At 36.2% G+C, this 13,787-nt stretch overlaps 1 long non-coding RNA gene across 1 annotated transcript; it reads right to left on the reverse strand.

The window, feature by feature from the left end:
• Positions 1 to 4,714: 4,714 nt before the first annotated feature.
• LOC148827898 (uncharacterized) lies at positions 4,715 to 10,175 on the reverse strand. Its single transcript, XR_016091837.1, has 5 exons — positions 9,935 to 10,175; positions 9,677 to 9,817; positions 9,440 to 9,585; positions 5,062 to 5,144; positions 4,715 to 4,756 (listed from the first exon to the last, which is right to left on the reverse strand). It is a non-coding gene; the product is annotated as an uncharacterized LOC148827898 (long non-coding RNA).
• Positions 10,176 to 13,787: the final 3,612 nt, after the last annotated feature.

Consider the following 13,787-nt stretch of genomic DNA (forward strand, 5'->3'; position numbering starts at 1 on the left):
AGCAATAACATTGCCAATATTCATGGAGTAAAAATGTAAGATGAACTGACAGCTTTATCTGAGCTAAAATAGTCCTAAACGCACCCTGTAACAGTGTTAGTATTCATAGCAGGAAATACTCATTTTCACCCCCAAACGTTGTTGGATTACGCATTATGTGAACTTTACTGGTTTCGGTAGCTTCTGGTGAATGTAGTTTTTCCAAACTGAAACCTATTTAAAAATTATTAAAGATGTACCATGTAGCAGAATTGTTCATTGGAACTAGTATTAATAGAATTAGAAAGTAGCAATTGTCCGTGTTTGTGATTATGTCACTTCTCTACTACAGCAGCATCGATAAAAGACCCTCTGAAAGCAGTAAAGCACCTCAGTGTCAGAATTGTGAGAATTTTATAATCGGGAGTGAGGGCCACAGCAAAACAGCAGAAATTGCAATCACTATTTGCCAATGTATTCTCTCATGCCATGTTCAGAGGGTGATATTTAAAAAATATAGAGTAAAATTTCCTGAAGTCCAGGATTTTGATAGTCTCTCATATCTCAGTGTCAGAATTTTGAGATGTTTTTATAACCAGCTGGTAGGTTCATAGCAAAAAAGCAGAAAGTGCAATCACACTTTGCTCATCCTCGGTTAACCATATATTTTCATATGCCATGTTCTTAATGTCCCATTTAATACTGCTATATTAAAATGTCTTGTAAAATGCAAGTATAGGAGACTTTTAATGATCAGAAGGCAAGGTTATGGTAAATATGCAAAAAGTGCCAGTGAATTCACTGCCTTTGTTTTATTTACTCATTGTCTAACATGCCAGTTTGTGATATTGTGAGTTTTGAAAATTGTTTTTCAATTTTCTGAAATGTGTTTCATACAAAAATGCAATCTGGACAGTCACTATTTACTTACATATTCCACTTTTCTGAGGATATGTACAGTAATCCATCCAAATTAGTACATTTAAAAAAGACTATAAAGAGCCATCTACAGGCAAAAGGCAGCATAATATTACATCAGCAGCATTTAAGGTGGAATGAAAAACGCAAATAAAAAGCTGGCAAATAAGAAGCCAACTTCAGCCTTGTAAATGTTTACACATCACATCATATGCAATCTTGACATTAAACAATCTTGGTTCCCTGAAGAGGAAAGCTGTCTTACACTGATCCCATTCCTTATTAGGAGACCAAGGTTGTGAAGACAATCTATCATTTCTGTTCCTCCAAGGCATCAGGAAAATTATTACGCTAAAGTTGGAAAACACACTCCGACTGGCCCGCATGTTTGATTTCCGCAATCCATTTAGGCTACAATAGCCAACTTGGCACTTCTCCAGCAAAGATAATGAAACTCAGTTTAGTGAACTACTGGTGAATTCAGCACACCTTTCTCCAGCACCCATCAGGATGACCGAGTGGTCTAAGGCACTAGATTTAAGGACTTGTGTCTTTCCAGCTTGCTTGGGTGTTCTGGTCTTTGAATGGAGGTGTGGATTCAAATCCCACTCTTGACAGCTGTGTTTTTTTCCTTCTTGTGATCGCTGACAATGACAATAGGAGAAAAAACAGAGAAACCGCTTAGCAAGAATATGATGGTCATATTTCCCACAATGGGAAAATTGTGGAGAGTTTCTTTATGTGGAGAATTTATTTTATTTGAATACAAGTAAATCTTCTCATTATGTATGTCATTTCTTATCATTCTTACAAGCAAGTTTATTTTTTAGGGAATTCCTAGTGTAAAATGTACTGTAAGCAGGAATTATTCTTAATTTAAAAGATATTGGACTGTGGATAAAAATTGTAGACTGATGTAACAAAATATTTATACAAGTGTAGGAACTGGCACTGAAACAGACCCGTAGGTGCACAAGAGTCTCATTTTGTCATTTCAGTAGATCGGCACACCAGTAACTCTGATTGTTATGGACTCTGAATAAACATGGCAAATTTGCTATTCAATCTGGAAACTCAGTTTCACGCTTTCATGGAGGTTTTGCTCAAATTGATTGCTTACGAAGTCTCAGAATGTTTCTGAAACAGGATGTGTGACTCTGAGGACGAGGAGGAGAAGACAAACTCCACAGCATCTCACAGTTTCTGGAAAGATGGGTCATGTGGAAAATGAGATCCTGAAGTGGAGATTGCATCTGTGGGAGGAGCTGGGAGCAGGAGAAGATCAGGGACAGACACATCATGTTGGACACGCTTCCCTGTGAAGTCACTGCAGAAATAAAAGAAATGGACACGAAACTGAAGCTGTCAAGTCAGTAGGGTGACTTTTATGAAGTCAATGCCTGAGTGTTTAAAAACAGTGTCTTTAACTTCTTGGTGAGAATATAATGAAGAGATGCAGAATGAACTGGGAAAGACGTGTGTGATATAGCAACGGAATTATCAAAGTGATTATTGTTAAAAACACAATTTATTTACGCATTAAATATTTGTTTATAGTACATAGTTTAGAATGAGTTGTGCTTAAAACTTTGCCAGGCAGCAGGGTGGAGCAGTGGTTAGCATTGCTCAAAACACTGGGGTGCTGGATGTGTAGCTTTTTATCATCCTAGGAAGAGAATATTCCAGGATCAGTTCTTACCATTACTCAGTTTCTGAAAATTAGTAAATAGCATAGCAGAATAAGAGGATAAACCTTTGTATTCTCCCGTGTCAAGTTCTGATTCTGAGAATTGGGGCTGCTATCAATGAGAAGGAGAGAAGGATTCTTGGCATCTCTACCTTATTTATTCATTCCCAGGACCCTGGCTACATCACAACAGTAACTGTAATACTGATTGATAATACTTATTATGTTTAATTATGATTGAGAACAAGAAGACATGTTGGAAGTGGAGGGGTCGGTATCTCTCTAGTTGCGGGAACTGAACTGTCTGCAATAGAAACATAGGGGATTGATTATATTACTAATTATATATAATATACATCCAAAAGACTACAGAAACTAAAATTATCCTGCAGCTAGGATCACACCTTCCCCTTTCTCGTAACGACAGGCTACTGTTCTTCTACATTCTCTATTCATTGTAGGTTTCATTTTACACTATTCACCTATCCTGACTTCACACATCCTGATTGGCCTCTTTCTGGCCCCTGCTCCCGCCCCTCACTCCTCCTCTCTCCCTGCTTTTGTTTTCACGCTACATTACCTTTGCTTACTACCCTGTCTTTCTCACACCTGAAGTGTGAAATGTTGTGTTTTCTTTTCTTTTCAGCATGGAATAAACCTATTATTTGTTCCTTCGCAGCCTACACATGCTGTGACAGCTACCCACCTGAACTAATTATATTATTGTTGATTATATAGATTATATTGTTGCCAGTGGCCTGGGGCCCCTCACATACCCCGTTATTGTCTTTTATGGGGGTGCAATGGCCAACATACATTATTAATAATAAACAAGAATACTGAACATATTTCCTCCAATGATTATAGCAACTGTATAAACTATTGTAACTATATAGTCACTTTATAAATAAAATAATCACTAATGTAAGCATTCCATACATTAAATTTGTACTTGTGCCTTTTTGTAAGATAACCCAGCAGATAATTATATTATTTATAATAGCATTATCATAGCATAAATGTAATTATTAACACAATTATTGATGTTCTTCCTATTCTCTGTTGATAAGTTTTGCTCCATATTGGTGGATATTCAGTTTTTTATGAGCCCAGTACTTGTATTTCTCTTGCAAGGTTTTAAACTCTACTCAAACCCTAACTTCAAGGTCTTTCTCTGCATTTGATTAAAATTGTGTACAATATTGTACAAATGCAGTAATTTGACTTTGCTGATGTGTAGATTGTTAAAAAAAACTGTATTATCCAGTTGAAGATTAGAAATATAATTTGTGTGGGGGATTCACTATGGTTTTATATTTATTTTTATTTTAGCATGGGATTCCAAAAAATGAAAGCAATGTATTAACATTGATCCAACAGTTGAAACGTTTTTGTGTTCATTTATTAAATTATTCTTACCTTCATCTTAACATATGACATTTACTGTACATAAAAGATCAGATGTTAACATTTTTCAAATTGTATCATCTTGTATATTAATATGCAGGTACTTTTTATTTGTGGTGGGGGTAATGCGCTTTTGAACCTGACTGAAAGGCCTTGTCCTCTTGTCTTGTGATTTCAGGCTCAGAGGCCAGTGCTCTCTTTGAAGCTGGGGAAAGGGCTCCTCTTGAACAGCAGCACAGTGAGGAGGAGTGGGGCTCCAGTCTGATGCAGGTGACAGAGCTCACTGCTGCAGAAGGGAAAGAGAAATTCAGTGAGCAGCACACAGAGAGCAGACAGAGTGTGGAGGATCTGGACTTTGTGCCCATGATGAAGACAGTGCCTGAGAGTGAGACACCTGGGTTGTTAGTTTATAATGATTTCACAGAGAATGTTAATTTGGACACTAACAATATTACACAAGGTTGTAACGGAATGGGCTGTTTCTCTGTACTAGAGCACAAAGAAGAACTGGATGTTTTCAATCTTACAGAGCAGCACATGGAGCCCCAGTTGATTGACCCTGCAGAGCAGCAGACTGATGCACCTGTTGAAGAGATCAGTACTATGTTACAGCACCCAGAGCCAAATAAATTGAAAAGTCATTGGCACACTCATAAAGGGGAGAGAGCATTCAGTTGCAGTCAGTGTGAGAGGAGTTTTAGTTGCTGAAACCATTTAAAAACTCACCTGCTTATTCACACAGGAGAAAAGCCTTTCAGCTGCAGCCTGTGTGAGAAGAGAGTTAGTCAGGTAGGCTATTTAAAATCAATATTTTTTTTTAATTTATTCACACAAGAGAGAAACAAATTAAATGTAGTCAGTGTGTTAAGAGGTTAAGTTTGACAAGGAAGCTAAAAACCCACCAGGTTGTTCACATAGGAGAGAAACCATTCACCTGTAGCCAGTGTGGGAAGAAATTTAGTCTGGCAGGCAATTTAAAAGCCGACCAACTAATTCATACAGGGGAGAAACCTTTCAGCCTAAGTCTATGTGGGAAACATTTGAGTCAGTTAAACAACTTAAAAGCTCACCATCATTCGCACAGGTGAGAAACCCGTCAGCTGCAGTCAGTGTGGGAAGAGTTTTAATGTCAAGCCTCTTGAAAAGACACCAGCTTTATCACATAGGAGATAAACATAGGATAAGACAATACACAGAAAGCTAGAACTGTACAATGATGAATGCATTTAAAAAAAATCAAATTACTGTCTTTTCTCTAATCTATTGCGGCATGGCTAGACCATGACGTAAATGAGTCTGAGGTCTTTAATCTCAGCAGAACTCACAGGTGCCTGCAACTGTATTGTGTTTTAGATATACAATACCCTAACCTTAAATGTGCATCATCATGATTTTTAAGTTACACAAAATATTTCTCATGCAATTGATCTCCAATATTCTCTAAATACAACCATTACATTTGTTTTCACAACAGTAATTTTTTTAATATAAATTGACATGTTCTGATCAAAAATACAGTTGCATTACAAAGATATGTTTTTTTCCCCCAAATTTATATTGCAAGCAGTTACTTATGGACATCGAAAATTGTTTAGTTTCTTGTCTAAAAAAAATTAACCATAGACTCACTCCTCAATACTAAGTACTTTTACAACAAAAATGTGGATTTCACCCATTTGCAGTAAACTAATTTGAAACTCTGCGTATGATGTATTTATACGCAGCAAATCAGCTAGTGTTAAATCAACTCAAAATTTTAACAGCTCCACATTCACCAGAGTTAAATTAGCACTTTCTAAATACTTTGAGCCTAAACTGACAGTGTTAAACTCTGAGTGTCATTTTCAGAATTATCTGTGTTATTTGTACACTTCTGCAGTGTGCACTAAGTGCAGTGTAAAGTGCTCACACTATCCAGAGTTTTTTTAACAACACTGTGGTGTCAATTAATTGACACTATTAGTGTTAAGTAACACTGAATAGGAGAGTGAATACAAATTCTTAAATTTCATTTTCTGTCCCCTTGATTTGTGTGCAGTATATTTAAAACCACTGAAGTAAAATGCTGTTTAGTTGTATGTTTTCTATGTGTGAAAGTTAACCTATAAAACAGGCAAACACAGGTAAAGTCCACTTTAAACTGTTTTTATATGTGAAAAAAATGGTTTAAACATTTGTTTTTGGTGACATTTATGCAAGTGGAACAAAAGTTTTAAAAAAAGACTTATGAATAGCTACAACACGTAAATCTTAATTCCATGGTCAAAGGTAAGGAGAAGAGGCACGTTTAGGATGTGCAGTCTCCTCAGGTGTGAGGGAGAGAGGAGCAATGAAATAAGGCAAAGAAGAATATAGGATGGAGAAGGTAGAATAGGTAAACAGCAGGTGAGAATGAGCGGGAAGATATGTTCCAAATTTTCACAAGATTGTCCCCATTTCTCTCAACAACAGACTCATCTCCTTCTAATTCCTCTGCATTATTTACATATTTTGGCTTTTCATATCCCCCACCACCTCAATGTGGACACTCATTCTCACCTGCTCCATGCCCATTCAAACCTAACTGTCTTTTGTTCTTCTTTGCCTCATTTCTTTGCTTTCTCACTCTCCCTCCCAGCAGAAGAGGCTGCAAAGCCGAAACACGTTTGTTCTCTCTACCTTTTACCACAGAACGCACCTTTACATGCTCCATTGCAGCCAATGCAGGACTGCAGATCCCTAATCGAACATCTAGCTCTGCCTTCTGCAAAAGGCCCTCATCCAATCAGCATTCCCATATACAATAACGCAATTACATTTTTCAATAAGGACATATATGTATAAATCATATTATAACAAATATAAGAATAACATAAATGTTTTCATCACTACCATATGTACCCTGAAGATCAAAAGGCTTTCACAACTTCAAATCCTCAAATTTCAGAACATCCCTTTCCTCACTTTCAGTCACTTGGAAAGCATGGTAATGTTCATCAAGGTGATTTGTGAAGAGCTTGTCCACCAAAAAATAGATGGTGTTATCAATCATCAGTATTTTATTAATTTTGCAGAAAACTGGAATTTCTTGTTCAATCTTACTGCAAATTACAAGTCCTGGTCTGTACTATATACCATCGATTTTAAGTAATTTGTAATGCACACATTCTTTTATAAGGTCAGTTGAAGAGTTTGTGCCAAACCAATACCACTAGTAATGTAATTAAAAGAGAATGTCATTGGTCCTCAGTATGTCTTACTGATAATTTTTCCCAATGATACCCAACATCCATTTAATGTTTCTTAGCAATTGATTTTGTAAGGTTCTTGAAGTTTTTAAGTGTGGTTTTAGACACTTTATGTTTGCCCTCAAACCCCATAGTCCATACATGTGTTGTAACAGAAAGAATAAGGTTCTTGATCCCGAGATGAAGTAAAACAGATGAGTTTATTGCATGCAAGGAACAATAAAGCCGAAGTCTTGTTTCCCGCAAGAAACAACAAAACCGAAGTATTGTTCCCCATACTGGTAAAAACTTTTGGGTTATATAGTGTCTTCTTCTCCGTTTCTGACGTCACTCGGTCTGATGGTAAAGAGGGGGGTTCATGGTATTTGGCCAGTTTACGAGGTCCTGGCCAAATGGTCAGTTTAAGATTACACCCAGGGGGGTTCCTAGCTTGCATCTGCAATCCTTATCAGTTAACCCCCTTTCCTGCCATAACCCCAGCTTGTGACTTAGAAGTCTAAACCTCATACAGAAAGGATTAAATTCAAACCCCCGTCTTCACATCTTTCTTCACATGTAACAAAGGACTTATTATACAGCTTGGATAATGTACCATGTAGTGATGCTTTGGGATTAGGCTTCTCTCTGGATACAACAGTTTAAAAAGTTTATGATGGTCAATAATCAAATACTTCAAATGTACAGTCATACCTTCAGTATGAATAAGGGAGAAAACTATAATCATTATTTCAAACAGCAAATTCCAATTTTGATTTCCTTGATGGACAAACTCACCAAATAATAGAGGAATGTTTTTGACAAGGCACCAAGTTTGTATAGCATTCAGCCCAATATAACAACCTGTGCCTTCAAAGTTAACATTTGTAGGATGTTTGTTTTATGCTCTAAAAACCCGTAATCAAAGGAGTAAATTCTTAATAACACATCTGATTTGAAAGTTTTCTGTTAGATATTCAAAAAGTAATTTCACCTCATACTGAGCCACACCCACGAGAAGCTAATGCATGATGTCATGGTGAGTAATTATCACACACATGAAAATATTGTAGAGTTGAAGACTGATTTTTTTTCACATCATAAACTGAATTGGGCTGTGGGTCAACTTGAAGAGACTGCCAATGCATTTCAAAAATGTATTTTCCCCACAAGATTATTTTGGGGTCATCCTATGTATAGTCTGGGCATCTCTCTTATCAAACAAAGGTGACAAAAATAATTTCCAGCAAAAGATTCTGTAAAATCAATAATAATGTGCATTCCTAAATTATCACCAGTAATACGAAAGATGGTACCATATATTCTGTCAGTGGAAAAGGGAAGATCTATTTCATGACCTTCTAAAGTTCTGGTATAATTTAGCAATGGTACCGGTATAACATCAAAAACATACTTCTTAAGGTCCTGAATATAAAAAAAGCGATATCAAAAGAATATTCATAACAGCTCAGTTGAATTTTGGTGGCACATTTCCAAGAACAAAGTAAAGGCACCCAATCTTCTGATCCCCACGTTTAGAGCCAAGTGGATTAGTGGTTTCAAAATCATCCTAGTTGAATTTGTAATGTGTGGCTCAGTTTTGAGAACAGTGGACGAGACTTAAAGTAACTTCCATCACAAAAATCTTGGTGTATGACATTCTCTAAGCAACTCATAAATCTAAGAATTGCAGCACATGAATTTAAATGTTTCCAAAATGGGGACATATAGAAACATGTCTCTCATGGGCACTTGATCTTGATCTATGATTTTGGCGGCAATCATATCTTACCCCAAGCAATATTTATTTTGGTTAATCAATTCCCCATTTTTTTCTGTATTGAAGTGGGTAAATGGCTTCTCGAAATTTGCCAAACTTTTCTGTACTGCAGATTGACTGTTATCATCTGTAGGGAAAGCTCAGAGTATCAAGTAATAGGTTTATTCCATACTGAAAAAAAGAAGAAAGAAAACACAACGTTTCGGCCGTGGAGCCTTCTTCAGGTGTGGAAAGAAAACACGTTTCAGCCCTGGAGCCTTCTTTGCTCCACGGCCGAAACGTTTTGTTCTCTTTCTTCTTTTTTTCAGCATGGAATAACTTGTTCCTTTGCAGCCTACGCATGCTGACGCAGCTACCCACCTGAACTACTAAAGCTCAGAGTCATGCTATGATTTAGAATGCAGCTCACATTAAAAATAAAGGCACAAAATAAAATCAGCATCACACTATAAGAGTTAACAATACCTCTTTTGCTGCAGTGTCATCTACATCAATGCTTGTGTTGGCCCTTCTGGGGGAAGGCTCGGGAAATCTTAAGTCGGTATCACTGGATTAACGGGACAATGTATCCATGCAGGAACTGGGAGTCAAATGGCCAAGGGATTCAAGTTCTTTAAAAATAAATAAGGCAAAAGAAGAAAATGAGAAAACTATTGTTTTAATGAAAACAATATTCATTAGGTTAAGCTAAATGTGACTCACCCTCATTACTATCTTTGATAGTTAAACAAAGGTTTGGGTTTGATTGAATTAGTTCTTGAAGTGTGTCATCTTCAGCCTCCGTTAGTGTGTCATCATAGATGTGTAACTCCACATCAGGCATCAGTTAAAATTTCCTGTACACTGAATATACGTTATTATTTAAAAAAAAACAAATACCACTTTCAAAACAGAACACACATAAACGCATCAATCATGTTATCATTAAACAACAAATATTTTTTATCAGTTAATACTTGCCTTCACTGAGGAAATCATCATGGGAAAACCCTGGTGCCAGTCTTATATACTTATTTAATTTCCTTTAAATTTAATCTTCAGCTGCGTTTTCTAAGCAGACAAAAATCATGGAATTATGCAATTGAAAACGCATCAGTTATGGTAGTAGAGCCTACATCACGTGCTGGTCATACAGCAAGCGGTGAGGTTGATAAAGGTCTTAAATGCAGAGCAATGTTACCTTAATATCTTCGAAAGCTAAATGTCATTTTTAGAACGGTACTTAATGGACATTTTACTTTGGCTGCCTTTAGGATCGAGTAATCGTGTAACTAGCTTGGATGACTTGCTCTACAGGAGATAACTGCTTTTAGTACTCAACGCAGCATCGTTATGTAATGTAAACCTTCCACGCTCGATAATGCTCCGGCCTGCAGTAACTTATAATTTGTTAAGCATTTATTGCATACTATCAGATGTTTATTTTTTCTGTCGAGACAAATACACGGAAGGACAAAGCGAAACTAGCTATATAACGTTGTGAAAACGTGATGGACTGTTATCTATGTGACGACGTTCAATAGAAAAATATCTCGTTCAGTAGCAAACACTGTATTTAGCTAAGTTACATAACGTTGCAAAATAGAGTAGTAAAACAAGCTATCCACTGTACAGAGAATCTTGCAAACTAATTTCACGACTTTACTCGATCTTAAAAGCATATAAACAAAGTAAAAGTTATTATTGATAACAGTTTTCGAAATGGCATTTAACTTCGAAAGACATTAAGTAAAGAAAGAGCACACTGCATTTAAATTTAAGACCTTGATCAAACTTACCGTCTGTTAATGACCAACACATACAGATCGTGCTGGCAGCGTCAACAGGTGTTGTATTTAACGCTAACATTGTAGCTTTTTTCAACTGAAAGCCTGTACGGAAGCCCGTTAGTGACACGGAGAAAAAATGCGTTTTATGTTACCTCGTTTCAGTTTAAATTGAATTATTATTTCGTAAATAATACTGTATAATTTAGTAATATATTGAAAAATATTTGCAATTATATTACCCCATGCAAATACCATATTCATTTATTGACTATAAAGAAGATTACGAGGCTGAAGTTCTTAATCGCCAGTTTCCTATTCGCGTTTTTTCGTTCCACCTTAAATGCTGCTGCTGTGATATTATGTCGTCTTTCGCCTTTCGGTCAGTACTAATCCGGATAGAATACTGTAGACATCTTCAGTGGAAGGGAATATCCAGATAAATAGCGACTGTGCAGATTGTATTGTTTGTATGGAATATATTTCAGAAAAGCGCAAACCAATTTAAAAAGCTCACAATAACACACATTTACACTGATAAAAGGTGATTGCACTTTCTGCTGTATTGCTATGGCACTCTATCCTGATTACAAAATCGTCTCACAATTCTGACACCGAGGTGTGAGAGACAATGTGACAGACTGTCAAAGCCTGAAGTACAAGAAATTTTACTGTACCATTTTTTAAATATGACCCTCTGAACATGGCACTTGTTCTGTACAAGTCAATTGATAAAACCCAGCCTGTAAATGTTGCTGGAGAACGTAAAAGAAAGAAACAGCTGCAACCACAAGAATAACAACAAAAAGGTCATTTTGTTATTTATTGTCCTTTTGAGATATGCACTGTCAATGCACACAGGTACATGCTTGACTTCGTTAGAACGTGGACAAATATGTTTTGTTGAAAGTTTTAATAACTTATTCCTTTCTTACACGGAATAAAAGAACAGAGTCTTTATAAGACAAAAACAACCCAGTGGGCAGTGATTCGTCCAATATACATATATATAATAGCGAAAAAACAGCTATATGTATATATACATTGCCGCAATGTATAATTAACATTGAATTGCAACGGTAATTTCGACAATATTAATAACTGCATTAACAGATGCAGCCATTCAAAACAAGCGGGGTATGCTGCAGTATAACACGGTGGGCGTGTCGCAGTACACCGCATCATACCGTATGCAACTTAGATTATGTTAATAGCATAATCACCTTGTAAAAATGCGAGGTGGAGCTAATAAAGGTTAACCTCTCCTGTACAGCATTTGAGCTGTCACCAGAAAACGTCGGTTTCGAATCCTGATCACTGCTGAGGGACAATCTTTATTCAATTAAGAATTTAAGTTGTATACTCTTTAGACTTTTAAATTTAAACAGTGTATTACAGCATGTTAAACATTAAACATTAAAAAGGCGGTATATTTTATAAAAGCAAGATTGTTCTGTTGGACAAAAGTACACAACCTACCACCTTTATCATAAATATTTTAATTATGCAGGAATATTTTATGCATCAAAGTCTTTACCGAAGATATTACTAATAGAATTAATAATGAATGACCTTGGACAAGCTGTAAGCTCAAAGTATTACCCTGGTCCACATTCTTTGTAACCGTCTTTGTAAACGAAAAGAGTTTATTTTTTCATTGACAAAAAGTAACACCACAGCATTTAGTTGTTACGATCATGCATTCGTTTCCAATCATACAAAGTAATTCTTGAGAATCTCTGATTCACCATGCCTTTCACATGCTCATAAACTATATTAATTTAGGAACATAAACATATTACTGTATGTAAACTGTACTGTATATTGCTGGTCTTGGTAGTTTAAAGAAAAAATACACACCAGTATTCCATTTCTCCCTAAACATTTTAAGCATCAAAGTCTTACATGTTATTTGGGAAACGTTTTTACGTGCTCCTTCTGACCATATTAGGATTATATACTTTGTGAAAATTGATAGTCTTTTAACCTTTTCTGTGAATTCGCTTGTTATCTAACAAATGCATACTTTTAGAATTTGATTAACAGGGAATATAATATGGAATTGCGTATCTAAAAAAATTAATAATGATATAATTATATTCATGTACTGTCTGGCGGAATAAACTGAAGAGGTTAGTTAATGCGACATGGAATTATTAAGAATTATCACCTCTTTTTACACTTGAGAACAAATGAGAACATTGTAAGACTCTGATGCTTAAAATGTTTAGGGAGAAAGTGGAATATTGGTGTGTATTTTTTCTTTAAACTACCAATACCAGCCATATACAGTCTGTAACGTAGGGATTTCTATATGTCTTTATTTAGTGGTTACATTAGTGACAAAGGCTAAACCTTTAGCTTCAGTAACGCGTACGCCGTATGGCATACATGTTTGTTTTGGATTTTGCTTGTTCACATATCTTCCCTTTTTATAAAACGACATGGTTGAAAACTGTTCCAGAGCCACTGTTGTTTCATCAGTGAAAAGAACATCATGAAATGCCTCTCCCTGTTCAATCCACTGGAAAAAAGAAAAGGAGCATAAAGCGTCTGATAGATAGATACTTTATTGATCCCGTGAGGGAAATTGCAGTGCAACAGCAGCTTAACACACACAACACAGCCACAGTGTAACGAATTATATAATAATAATAGAATACATACAATACAATACAAGAGTTCCTCACAGTCCGGACACACAAGAACAAACTAGAACAGAACAGTACACAGAAAATCGTATCACACATATGAATATAAATATAGATGTAACTATAGATATAAATATAAATGTATTGCACAGGTCCCTGGCATATATTGCACAAAAAATGGTTGTAAACGGGAAAAAGAAAAAGAAAAAGAAAGAGAACAGATGTAGCAGTAGATGTGTAGATGCGTTTAGTCCAGAAACAGGTCACTGTCGATGTTGCCTCTGCCAAGACGCAAGGTGGATGCGTTGTACAGTCTTATGGCAGAAGGCAAGAATGACCTCCTGTAGCGCTCCCTGTCGCACCTGTCGCAGTCTATTGCTGAACGTGCTCTTCATT

This window comes from Atractosteus spatula, chromosome 10 (assembly GCF_055471065.1).
Source record: "Atractosteus spatula isolate fAtrSpa1 chromosome 10, fAtrSpa1.hap1, whole genome shotgun sequence".
Taxonomy (NCBI): Eukaryota; Metazoa; Chordata; class Actinopteri; order Semionotiformes; family Lepisosteidae; genus Atractosteus; species Atractosteus spatula.